Genomic DNA, 14,308 nt, shown 5'->3' with positions numbered 1-14,308 from the left:
GAGGGAAAAGGAAGAAAGGAGGGAGAAGGAATGAAGAAGAGGGAAAGGGAGGAAGGAAGAGATAGAGGGAGGGAAGAAAAGACAGGAAAGGGAGAGAAGGGGAGACAGGGAGGGAGAGTGGACATAAGAGGGATAGGGAAGAAGACAAGGAGGGGTAGATGGTATGGAGGAAGGACAGAGGGAAGAAAGAGAGGAAGGGATGAAAGAAAGGAAAGGGGGAAGAACAGGAAGGTGCAGGGGAAGGAGGACGTTGAGGGAAGAGGAGGGAGATAGGAAGAGGGGCAGGAGGAAGGGAACAGAGGAAAAAGGAGAAGGATGGAGGGAGAGAGGATGCCTTTATCAACTTCTTTAAAGATGCTGATTTAATCTCCATTAATCTGCCCAAAATGCAATGCATTGGTACCTGGGAGACATTTATTTAGAAACTATGTATTGACAGACAAATCAGGTTACGTTAACCAGAGTCAAGGCGGAGTAAAGCAAGGTTCTCAGCCCCTCACAGCCTTCCTGCCAAAGCCAGACCCCAAAAAGCTGTCTGCCTTGCTCAGTACATTGCTAACTAGGACAGCTTTGGCAGAGAATAAGGGCAGAACTGATCTCAATACTTAGAGTGTAACATCATAATTAGATTTTTATATATTTTCAGTTATGTTTATGTGCTTGTAATCATTTACCCAGATAACTTTTTACATATACTATTCTATGCCCTTGCTTTTTTTTTTCTTTACCTAATATTAACACTGAGGGTATTACTTCACTTAGTAATATCAAAGGTGATAGATATTTCTAATCTGCGCTGTGTACAGTATTTTTATCACATACATTTCAACAGCTGTGAATATCAGCTTATGTTCCATTGCCCCAAATCCTTGATGTTAGATGTAATTCAGTATTCACAATTTTCCAAATTTTAGAAAGATGATAATAAAATTCCTAGAAAGATATGGGGATGCACTTCTTATTTAACTGCCACTGCTATTTCTGCAATGTAACAAATGAATATTTACATTGACTGGGATGAATAAAGACTTTAAAAAGCCTCATGTCAACACAGAGGAGGTTTCAGCATCAAATAAGTCTGCTGCAAATCGCTTTAAAACTTCAATACTCCAGAGCATTTAAATTTTTGAAGTGCTTACATGGAATTGTAGCTCTGTATCACACTACATGGAATCACATGACTTACTATCTATTCCCCAATAGATGGACACAGGTTGTTTTAGGGTTTTATTATCAAAAATAGCACTGCAATGAGCATTCTTGGAAATGAATCTTTGGAAAATATGACTATATCCCTTGAGTGACTAGTCAGAGGCAGAATGACGGGGTCAATTGACATGTGACTTTATATTTGAATAAATATTGCCACATTTCCCTCCAAAGAAGTTGCACCAACTTCTTCCTCTCACAAGCATTCTAGGAAAGGATCTCCTTCCCCATACTCCTGCATTCATTGCTAGGGCTTCCATAACAAAATACCACAAACTGGGCGGTTAAACTGAAATTTATTTTATCACAACTTGAAAATCTAGAAGTACAAAGTCAGGGTGTCAGCAGGGATGGTTCCTTCTGAGGCTGTGAGGAAGAATCTGCTCCTGGCCCCTCTCCCCACATCAACAGCTTCAGGCATTTCTTGGCTTGTAGAGCCCTGTCCTCTCCATGTCATCACTTGTCTTTCCTCTGTATGTCTCTGTTTCTGTGTCAAAATGACCTCTTTTTAGAAGGATGCAATCATATTAGGGCCCACTCTAATGACCTCATCTTAACTTGCTCATCTGCAGGGTTCTTATTTCCAAATACGGTCATAGTCACAGGTACTTGAAGGGAGAGGTGACTCAATTCAACCCATAACATCTTCCAACAGTGACTGTTACTCAGATTTTTCCATTGTGACACATAGAAAATGGCACCTCTCAGTTTCCATTTGCATTTATTTAATTCAGTTGGATTTGAGGATTCTGTCTTAATTTATTAACTTTTTATTTTGAAATGAATACAAACTCACAGGAAATTGGAAAAATGCACACACTGAGTCCCATAAACCTTTCAGCCAGCATCCTCCAAAAATGACATTTTATGTGACTACAATATGATATCAAAACCAGGAACCTAACATTGCCATAACGCTGTTAACTAGACTCCAGATCCCATTTAGTTTTTACCAGTTTTTCCATGCACTCCATTGTACATGTAATAGGGGCAGGTCAGTGTTTCCTGCAATGCGATTGCATGTCTAACCACCACCACGGTCACCACAGTCAGGGTACAGAGAAGCACAAAGCAATTTTCTCCTGCCATCGTTCACAGTGCCATCCACCACCCACCCCATGCCTCCTCCAAGCTTCCATCTCTCCAGTTCTGGCATTTGAAAGACATTCTATAATGGTATCATATGGTACCTTTAGAAATCAACTGGGTTTTTGTTTGTTTGTTTGTTTGTTTTTTGAAGACAGAGTCTTGCGCTGTCTCCCAGGCTGGAGCACAGTGGTGTCATCTCAGCTCACTGCAACCTCCGCCTCCCGGGTTCAGGCGACTCTCCTGCCTCAGCTTCCTGAGTAGCTGGAATTACAGGCAAGCCCCACTATGCCCAGCTAATTTTTGTATTTTTAGTGAAAACAGGGTTTCATCATGTTGGCCAGGCTGGTCTCGAGCTGCTGACCTCAGGTGATCCACTCACCTCAGCCTCCCAAAGTGCTGGGATTATAGGTGTGAGCCACTGTGCCTAGCCAGAAAGCAGCTTCGTTCACTTAGCATAATGAATACCCATATATGGTGGTTGCATGCATGAGTCATTTATTCCTTTACATTGCTGATTAATATTTCATTTAATTATTTTTGATAGCATTATCTTTATATTTATATACATATATTTGTAAATTGTCCATGTCTTTGCCAGTTAAAAAAAAGTTAGTATCCTTTTGTTACTGCTTTTGGTTGCTTTTTTTTCATTTAGAACTTTATCATATAAAATTTATCAATCACTAATTGTTTAGTTTCTTGGTTTTCTGATACAGAAAGGACTCTCATCCAAAACTTAAAATTCGAAAGTTTGAATCTCTCTAGAATTGTTTTGTGTGTGTTTAAAGAGTGCGGTGGGGATCAGCTACTTCGTGTGTCTTCAATATGTATTTCTTGGGGTATATGCTGTGCAAACTTTTGGTCCAACATGAGTACACGCATGGATGCTTGCACAGCCAGTGCACCTGCTTGGCAGGAATGTGGGCTGTGAGTTTTGCTTAATTATGACATCAAACTCACTCAACTGCTAAATATCACCTGCTGGTTTCTGGGAAAATTGTCCAGGGTTCCAGATCTAGCTGAAAAATGGGAGTTTAGGCAGGTATAGCTAGACCTTGGGAAAGTGTATAAAGTGTTAATATGCAAAATACAAGGTGTAGGATTGCAAGATGATGCAAATGCATGAGTTTCTAGCTAGATTGCCAAGGTCAATACACCTAAATCTAGGATATAACTTTTTTAGCAGAAATTTCTAGCCCTGTGACTAGTGATGTGGGCAGGGTAAAGTACAGGGTGTGAGGTCAGTGCAGCTTCCACAGTGGTGTACAGGCAGGTCCCCAGGGGTTAGGGCTATATTTCCACCTGCAGACACAGTGACTGCTCTGTCATGGTACTCATGCAGGGCTTGTCCTGAGGCACCTTCAACACGAGGAGTGTCCCAGCAATAGTCAGTAGATTAGGCTCCAATCCTCATTTGGCATTGGTAGCAAGTGTTTGGTGATTTTCCTCTATCCTGTTTTTCTGTTAGCTACATCATCTTTTCATGCTCAAGATATATTCTTACAGGGAAGTTGCCAGCACACATAAATACCAACAACAGGGAGAGAAACCATGAAGGAATGTTGCAAAAGCCACATACCATACAAGGAATGTCTGATTCCCTGCCACAGATAAGCCCTGAAGATGCTGAAGGACTCACGGGCCTCACAGTTGGAAGGACATCCAGATTCTATCTATGTGAATCCTCACCCCGCCCAATGTGTGCATTTCCTCCTTAGCACCTGTATCAGTGCAGCCCGACAGCATCAACATGGCTTTGAAGTCAAGTTGTCCTGGCTGTTCATCTCTGCTCCACAATCCACTAGTTATGTGAACTTGATGAAATTATTTAAATTCCCTCTATCATGTAATGGGGAGAAGAGAAGTATATGCTTCAAAATTTTCCTAAGCAGATTTGATTAGATAACTTAGGGAGCATGCTTAGCATAGTGCCAGGCACATGGTACTAAATGTCAGCTGTCATCACTGTTACCTCCAGTGTGGGACACTTTTTTTCTCCTGAGGCCACCCTCATAACTTAGAGGCAAACTGCAGTCCAGGTTTATGAATTCACCGCCATCTGCTGTTGCATCCACACTGCTGGATTAATCTCCTGAAGGGTCCATTTACCTTGTTTCTTTCTTTAGAGTATTAACTGAACCCACCATTTCAGAAACATGTATTACTTAGAGCCTGCTCCAGGCAAAACTAGGAGATAAAATGGGCAATCTGAAAAACTCTTTCCTGATAAACTATTAGCAGGTGATAATGGCTTAATGCTTCTGCCTTCCTGCTTTACAAAGTGCCCTCTATTCCTTCTCCTAAAGGAGCAACTAACAAGGGAATTCCTGTCCAAGAGAGGCCGTGTGGGAAGAAGGGGTGAGTTGTGGGGGTTTTCTTGCCATTCCCATCACAACACACAGGCATCTGCATTGCTATAAAGGACATCTGCTATTTTTGCCTACCTAGCTTTCCATTTCAAAAGCGACTAGAACTCATCTTCTCCTTTTAGGAACAATTCTTACCTAGCCTAGTGGGACCATGAAGCTCAAGCACCTCTCCTAGCCAACCAGAATTTCCCTCAACTGGAAACCAGGCCAGCGGAGGTGCAGGACCCACGCAGAATCCTTCCTCATGTATTCATATGAACTCAGAAATGGGGAAGGTGTCTCATTCTGGTCATGAACCCAAAGATCAGGTATACCTGAGGATCATCTTTGACATCCCCTGTAGAGCAAGGCAGAGATGGGAGATGAGTGAATGAGAAATGTATTCTGATGACATCTTTTAAGCAATCTGGAGACAGCCATGTCTGAAGGGAGTGATGGGCTATTCTGTTGCCCAACCCGGTAACATCTCGCCTCACCCCCCTACCTGGCCTATTTTTCTCCTTTAACTGGCTTTAAGGGGATTCCTACTACAAGCAACTATAAGCGTTCTAATGAATACAGATGGGTACAAGTGAATCTCTGTTAGAGGAGTCACAAGTTATAAAAATCTATTACCACTGTTGAACAGAGAACTCACAGTGTAAGCTATATTGGTTATAAGTCGGTAGCATAAGAAAGTAAAACATAGACCTTATCATGTATATCCACTGTGCACAAACCCTTTGATGGTTCCATTTGCTTTCTTATAAAAGCCTACGACCATCTGTAAATCAGACTATGACCTCAATCCCTACATTAGTCATTCCCCAAATGTCCACTCAGTTTTATGCAGTTCCACCTTCCTGATGTTCCATGTGTCTGTGATCTCACTTCCTGACTTTTGTTTATTTAAAATTTAAGAGCTTTGGTTCTGGCCTCCCAGAGCCTAAATTTTTCAACTTACCTGTTCATTGCCATAGAGCAAGTGGTCCAAAATATCTGATCTTTAATTTTTTAATAAAATAATTTGGAAAATAATAGTAACTGCCACACAGTATTGTTGTAAGATTTAAACGAAATAGTAAATTAAAATTTTTGACCCATAGTAAGTTCTCAATGATCATTAGCTATTGCTGTAGTTACAACTGTATCTCTTCAGCATGAAACACGCAGCCTTCGTGTGATAGTATCTGTATTAATAATTGTTGAATTAATTAAAAAAATCCTTAATGTTAGAAAAATTCTTCAACGTATATTCTTCTCCACTGTATGGGAAATTCCTTGTTGTACAGAGAGATAACAATAATGGTTCAGACAGTGAGTGGACTGTGGAGTCAGACAAAGATTTCAAGGTGGGCTCTGCCATTTTTTACCTCTGGGAACTGGGCAAGTAACTTACTCTCTGGGAGCCCCAGTTTCCTCACCTATGATTGTGGATAATGAGGGTGCATACTCTTAACCTTCCTGAGAAGATTAAACAAGACAATTTAACAAGTTAGTTATTTGAGACAATAACCTCACCCTCCCTCTCTCTTCAGTGTGTGATGTCTAGCACACTGCTTGGTATAGTAATCACTGGGTAAATAGGTAGTATTAATATTCTTTTAAAAATTGTCTTCTAATTGTTTTTTGGACAACAAATAGGAAGAAAAAGACAAAAATAAAATCACTAAGAAAAGTTCAACTTGTCGATGAGTATCAGTATGTTTCTAATGCCAACCTATTTTTCTTGGTTTAAACATGGAATGGAAAAATACAGTAGCAGAACTGCTACCAACAGTCACTGAAAGGATCAACTATTTTCTGTGGCTGCTTAAGGTCACTGCTGTCCACTTTTCACTGGGGAGCTTTCCAGAAAACTGTTCCCTGACATCGACACCTCTAATTTGCTTCTTTGCAGCTGTAGAAATCACAACAAAGCTTAAGTCACTTTAAATCTTGACGACAACCCCCCAACCCTCCTCAGGTGCTTGGTCTGTGCTTAGTTATGCAGAGAATCACCAAGGCTCAGTATTTCTGTTGCATCAATAGCATAACAAGGTCGAGATGAATTAAGTCATCCATTCAAGCACACAGCCAGAGTAACATAAATTCCTCTGTTAAGAAAGGACAAATGTTCGATGTTGCCGATAGTCAATTAAGCATGCAGTTCCTGTGAGAAGCTCATTACAGGTATTAGGGCTGGGAAATGATAGGGAAGAATGGTTCATACCATCTTTAAAAGGCTCAGGCCACACGCTTAATTTTCAAAGGAGTTCCTGCTGAACAACTAAGATGACTGTACCTGGTAAAATTCGACAAGTCTCTAACAACTTTATTTCATTTGTAGGATACTATGCTTTTTATGTTTCAAATCTGAAGTGCATTAAAAGTGGATAAATTCCGCAAGCAAGCTGTCCATGAGACCCCATGAGACCCAGTGCTCAGCACAGTTTTCGGCTGGGTGAATAGTCGTGGGGATGATGATGTTGATGCAGGCATTCATTGGTTTCTTCTAAGAAGCCCAGATTCTACAGACAAATCTGATGAGTGCAGTTCTATTGCCATAGATGTCTGACCCAATGTACCCCAGTTAAGCAACATGGATGATTTGGAGATGTATTAAATGATAATATGATATTGGAAAATTAAAATCAAATCATTTCAAATTTTTGAAATTTCAGATTTATGGAAGTTTATAAAGTTGTAATGAATGACAAAGAATTTAATGTAGTAACTAAGAACATGAGTTCTAAAGTCACATTGCTTGGGTTTGAAATTCTGCTTTACCAGTTTCTAGTTGTGTGAATTATTTATCCTCTCATGCCTCAGTTTCTTATCTTATAAAATGAGATAGTATCTCTTTATAACAATGTTGTGAATATGACATATATATGTAAGGTATCTAGTAGCTGGCAGTAAGGGTTCAATAAATATTAGCCTTTGTTATTTTGAATTAAGAATGTAATGCACAATGCCTGATTACTATAGAAAACTCGGTTATTCTGCATTCTTGAGGTGAGATGAAGTGCTATTGTGTTCGGAATTGGTTCCTTTCAGTGGGTTTTTGGTCTCACTGACTTCAAGAATGAAGCCGTGGACCCTCGTGGTGAGTGTTACAGTTCTTAAAGATGGTGTGTCCAGAGTTTGCTGCCTTCAGATGTTCAGATGTGTCCGGAGTTTCTTCCTTCTTGTGGGTTTGTGGTCTTGCTTGACTTCAGGAGTGAAGCCACAGACCTTCGCAGTGACTGTTACAGGTAATAAAGGTAGCTCAGACCCAAAGAGTGAGCAGCAGCAAGATTTATTGTGAAGGGCAAAAGAACAAAACTTCCACAGCATGGAAAGGGGCCCATGTGGGTTGCTGCTACTGGCTCAGGTGGTCAGCTTTTATTCCTTTATTTGGCCCTGCCCACCTTCTGCTGATTGGTCCATTTTACAGAGTGCTGACTGGTCCATTTTACAGAGAGCTGATTGGCCCGTTTTTACAGAGCGCTGATTGGTGCATTTACAAACCTTTAACTAGACACAGAGCACCGATTGGTGCATTTTTACAGAGTGCTGCTTGGTGCATTTACAAACCTTTAGCTAGACACAGTGCACTGATTGGTGTGTTTACAATCCTTTAGCTAGACAGAAGAGTTCTCCAAGTCCCCACCTGACCCAGAAGCCTAGTAGGCTTCACCTCTCACTATTACGCACTGCCCATGAGATACCATTAAAATGTGATTAAAGATGCTGCAGATGGGCCTACGTGATCCTATGACAATAGATTTTCAGAGAATTATCAAATATAAAGAAACATTTTATGCTATTTATGACATCATTACCCATGTTAATCAAGAAAAGCCTTTATGCCCCTCCTGGTTTCCCATTAGCCAATAAATCTTCAACCTCTGTGGAAGTGATTAGAACAAAGAGAACTGTGGGCAATTGTTCAAACACGTGTTTTATTCCTTCCATAGACATTGAAATACATTGAATGGGAGCACTTTAGAAGGAATCGGTGCATTCACTATTGTTTGCACTCCTTGTGAATGACTTGTAAAAGCTTTTCTTGGTGCTCACCTAGTTTGTGTATCTTCCCATTGTCATTCGCCTTGTCTGGCCTGCCTGCATTAACATAAAATGATGGATCTCTCTTTACTCCACGCTAAACTTCAAAGCTCATTACTATGTGTGAGGTCTGATTTCACTCCAATTTAGCATTAATAGTCTGATTTGTAGACTTTCTAAATGAATAACAACATTTTAAATGGTCATTTGTTTGCTATGTGCCAGTCCTTCCATTTTCATGTATCTGCCAACTTCCCTTACCAGCTGGTAACAAAGGACTGGCTCCCACATTTGCATCATGAAAGAAATCTGTAGTAGCCTGTCTCTGCCATCTCCAAGTTAGCAGCAACACACCTATACAAGCCAATGTTAAGGATATTGTACTACCCTCTGATCCCGTGTTTAGGCTACTGGAGAGCAGGAGATAATAGGGTCATGGGTGACCTTGGAAATGATCTAATAGAGTAAGATCCTTGTCAATGTTTTCTTTCACTTTTAAAAAAACAGCCCTGCTGTCTATTTGGAAAATACAGGAGATGAGGTGTGGCTTAATTGCTATATAAACACCAGTCAATGTCAATGTACAATTTCTGTTCTCAGGAGATCCTTTTAGAGCCAGTAATGGATTTGGAGAACGGACAACAGAGAGAGGATTTCATGCAGTGCAGCTTTCAGCATCACTCTTTATTTTTGTCACTCTGGGTGGAAGAGCTTCCAGATTCAATGCCTGCCATCAGTCTTCTTTTTGAAATGAAATTTCACATAGAAGGAGAGAAACATTTTTTAAAATCAAAAGTAAGGAGATAAAAGCAACCAAATGCTATTAGGAGACAAACTGGTTTCCAAAAAAAAAAAAAAAAAAAAAAAGTCGGTTTGCAGGTTTGAAGCTGGGAACTGTCATTGCAATGGATGGGGTGTATGAACAGAATCTCTTTGCCACATATTTTAATTGAACATTTTGAAACAGGAACAAATGTCAGAAAACAAAAATAAAAGTAAAAGCAAAAACAAAGTATCTTACAACTCCCTGGCAAAGTATTCTAGTTCTGAGGTTGTTAAAGCAGCTTCCTGGATTACCCTTCTCTCAAATCTTTTCCTCCCATCAAATGAGAAAACAAAACAAAACAAAACAAAAATAAGAGAACTGGATAAAGAACTCCCAGGGTCTTGAGGCAAACACATAAGTCTTCAATCCTTTCGATCCGCTTTCCTAGTTCTTCAGTTACTGAGTCCCCCCTTCAGTCAGCGGCATTATTCATTTCTTCTTTCATATTCCATATACAAGGGATTTTATTCTTGTTTCCTTGTATCATTACAATAAAAAAACTTTGTTATTATTCTCTCAACAACGAAACATCTGCTTTCAGGGTAGCCAAAGACAAAAATGATGAGTTCTACCTTCTGCATTTCGTTAGGTGATGAAACACAGAATTCCTCTAAGTCTATAAATTGCATTTCAAGCGACAGCAGAGTTTCACAGAGTGATAGAAAAGGTGCTGCGCAGTTTGCAGAGGGGTCCCAGTTGTCTCTATGCTGCAGCTGTCTCTGTGTTTACCTACAGTGCCACTCTGGTGCCTGCCTTTAACAGTCTGTCTTAGGATCCTGTGTAGGGGTGTGGCAGGCCAGGTCTCACGAACGCAGGGCTTCATAACAACTGTTTCAGTACTGACTGGGTGATTAAGTTAAATATTAAAAGCTAAAAGAGCTAGTGACCTTATACAAAGGCTGTAGTGTAACGAAAGCCCATCAAGAGTTTTGCAAAGGCCTTTCCTGGACCTTAAAGCATGACAAATAACAAAGGAATTCTTAACAGGACCTGTTTAGGATTAAACAAGTTTTGGCTGGGCATGGCGGCTCCCGCCTATAATCCAGCACTTTGGGAGGCCAAGGCGGGAGGATCACGAGGTCAGGAAATCAAGACCATCCTGGCTAACACGGTGAAACCTTGTTCTACTAAAAATACAAAAAATTAGCCAGGCATGGTGGCACATGCCTGTAGTCCCAGCTGCTCAGGATGCTGAGGCAGGAGAATCACTTGAACCTGGGAGACAGAGGTTGCAGTGAGCTGAGATCGCACCACTGCACTCCAACCTGGGCGACAGAGTGAGATTCTGTCTCAAAAAAGAAAAAAAAAGCAAAACTTTTTTTGGGGGGTCTGAAGAGACTCCCCAGGCCTTCACAAACAAGTTTATTAGCGGTCTAAAGGAACTCCCCAAACCTCCGTGATTTAGCTGGAGAAAAGATAAGGGTAATCACCCTAGCACCTGGACCCGTTTAGATTAAGTACATTTACCAAGGCTCCAGAGGAAGGTGTTCAAGACTCAAACCTTAGTTATAGATTAAAAGACGTTTATCACTATGTCTTTAGATGAATGCACACTTACATGTAGACATATAGCTTAAAAGGCATATAAGCTCTTGAAAACTTTGTAATTTTGAGTTGATCTGGTGATAATTTCCAGGCCTTCTCCCTGTAACTAGTTGCAGAAATAAACTCTGTTCCTCCCCAGTTCATCAGTATCTCATTATTGGGCCACAAGAAATAACAGCCTGACCCTCAGTTTGGTCCAGGAAAGGGGGGAGCCCTTCATATGATCTTTGCATGACAAGGAAACTCAGAAAAAAAGGAATGTGTAGGCTTTATCACAAGCATTGGTAATATTATTAATCTTTAGCATCAGTGACAGATTAAGGGCCTGCTGCAGTGTGATAGGATTCTGAGCATAGTAAATGCCTTCAGATTAGATGAGGCATCCTTAACTAGAAGGCTATGAAGAATGGAGAAGAGAGACCACGTTCTTGGTACCATGAAGTACTCTCAAAGAAACATCTAAACATCTCAACCTGTCGGGACATAACCCAGCCAGTTATCAAATGAAATTGAACAGAAATGAAATGAAAGGAAAGGAACAAACAAAACCACCAGATCTGAAGATTGTCCGGAGACTGTCTCGGGTTTACTGCTCTGAGATCACATTATCCTACCCTGAGCAAGAGCAACAGACATTGTCCTGGAAGCCTGGCAGAGCATACCTGCTGTTTTAAAGAGATGTTTTTTAGTAAAACGTCTATACTTTTCCTTCCTGTTCTTCCATATCTAGTTTAATTTTTCATTAAGCATCTCTCAAAAATTGGATATCGTTAGTAGTCCTTGCACACTCTGACATACTCTAAGACTTTGGAAACCTCTAGGAATTGGGAGGAAGACAAATCTGGTTTAATAAGGTAGGGTAAATCTATGCATTTCTTCTTCTTCTTCTGCAGAGATGTCATTGACTCAGTGACAATGCCTGTTCTGTGCAGAAAAGAGAGTCTTTTAGAGGCTCTCATTTTCCTTGGCAAGACATTGTTTTGTGTAAATAAATCAAAGCCCTCTTAATCCCAGACTTCAGTGAGGTTCTCTAAAAACAAAAATGAACTAATGGAATAAATGCCTAACACAGCATAAGAGAATCTTCTATTCTTTCAGCATTTTAACTCCTCTTACTGCCTTGCAAGCAGAGCTGTGCGAAAGACCTCGAAAGAGAGATTCCTGCTAGCAAAAGTGTTGGTGTTTCCTACGTAACATCCAGAGATTAGGAGATTTTAGGAAGAACTCTGGGAGTCAGAGGCAGGAATCACAGGCAAGAAATAACTGTCTCGTCTCTCTCTGAGGGGGAGTGATTAGGGTCTAGTTAAGTGCTATTTTCAAATTGTGAAGTGTGTAGGAACTCACCACCCCCAATTTCTTCTATTAATATCTTGCATTAGTGCAGTGCATTTATTACAATTTTTGAGTCGATATTTATACATAATTATTTACTAAAAGTCTGTAATTTACATTGGGTTTCACTCTTCAAGAAGTACATTTTATGGGGTTTTAACAAAGTTTGATGCCATGTATCCACCATTACAATTTCATACAGAGTCATTTCATAGCCCAAAAATTTCTCTCTGCTCTGCCGGCTCATTCCCTCCCACTTTAATCCCTGGTAATCACTGATATTTTTACTATATCCCTAGTTTTGCCTTTTTCAGATTGTCACATAGTTGACAAAATACAGTATGTGACCTTTTCAGATTGGCTTATTTCACTTATTAATATACGTTTATGTTTCCTCCCTGTCATTTCATAGCCTGATAGCTCATTTCTTTTAATATTCCATTGTATAGATGTACCACAGTTTATCTATTTTCCTACGGAAGCACAACTTGGTTACTTCCAAGTTTTGGCAATTGTGACTAAAGATGCTATAAACATTCGTGTAGACATTTTGTGTGGATATAAGTTTTCAACTCATTTGGGTAAACACCAAAGTGTGTGATCACTGACTTGTATGGTAAGAGTATGTTTAGTTTTGTAAGAAACTGCCAAGCTTCTCACAATGTGGCTGAACCACTTTGCATTTCCACCAACAGTGAAGGAAGTTTCCTATTGTTCCACATCCTCACCAGCATCTGGTATTGCCAGTATTTTGGGTTTCAGCCACTTCAATAAGTATGGCGTAGTACTGTCATTTTAACTTGGAATTCTCTAATAGCATATGTTGTTGAGCATCTTTTCAAATGCTTTTTGCCACCTGTATACTTTTATACTTTCTTTGATGAAGTGAAGTGTCCTTTCAGATTTTTTTTTTGGCCCATTTTTTAATAGGGTTGTTTGATTTTGTACTGTTGAGCTTTAATAGTTCTTTATATATTCTGAATTTGGGTTTGTTTTTATGAGAGAAGTGTTTTGCAAATATTTTCTCCTGGTCTGTGAATTGTCTTTTTATTATTTTAAGTGTCTTTTGCAGAGAAGGACTTTTGAAAAATTTTTAATGAGGTCCAAATTATCCATTTTTCATTTCATAGATCCTGCTTTCCCAGTGTTGTATCTTAAAAGTCATTTTCAAACCCAAGGTCACCTATATTTTCTATTATCTTCTAGAAGTTTCATGGTTTTATATTTTACATTGGTGTCTATTATCAACTTTGAGTTGATGTTTCTGAAAGGTCTGTGTTTAAATTTATATTTTTGCTTGTGGATATCCAGTTGTTTCAGCACTATTTGTTAAAAAGACATTGAATTGCCTTTCCTCCTTCATCCAAGATCAGTTGGCTATATTTGGTGGACTATATGTGGGCTCTCTGTTCTGTTGTGTTGATCTATCTGTCTGTTTTTTCACAAATACCACATTGTTTTTGTTACTGTAACTTTATAGGAAATTTTTATTTTGGTGAATTTCAGTATTCTGACTTTGGTCTTTTTTCCATCTTGTATTGGCTTTTCTGGGTCTTTCACCTCTCCATATAAACTTTAGAATCATTTTGTTGATACCCACAAAGTAACTTGCTGAGATTTTGATTGGGATTGCATTGAATCTATAGAGCAAGTTGGGAAACAATGAGATCTTAACAATATTGAATTACCCTTTCCATATATACAGAATATTTCCATATTTATTTAGATCTTCCTTAATTTTTTATCAGAATTTTGGAGTTTTCCTCATAAAGACTTTGTACATATTTTGTTAGATTTATACCTAAGCATTTCATTCATTGATTCTAATATAAATGCTATTGTGTATTTAATTTCAAATTTCAGATATTCATTGCTGATACATAAGAAAGCAACTGACTTTTGTCAATTAACCATTTACCAAGAAACA

The sequence above is a fragment of the Papio anubis genome, chromosome 14, assembly GCF_008728515.1.
Source record: "Papio anubis isolate 15944 chromosome 14, Panubis1.0, whole genome shotgun sequence".
NCBI lineage: Eukaryota > Metazoa > Chordata > Mammalia > Primates > Cercopithecidae > Papio > Papio anubis.
Note: the sequence above shows the minus strand (reverse complement) of the source record.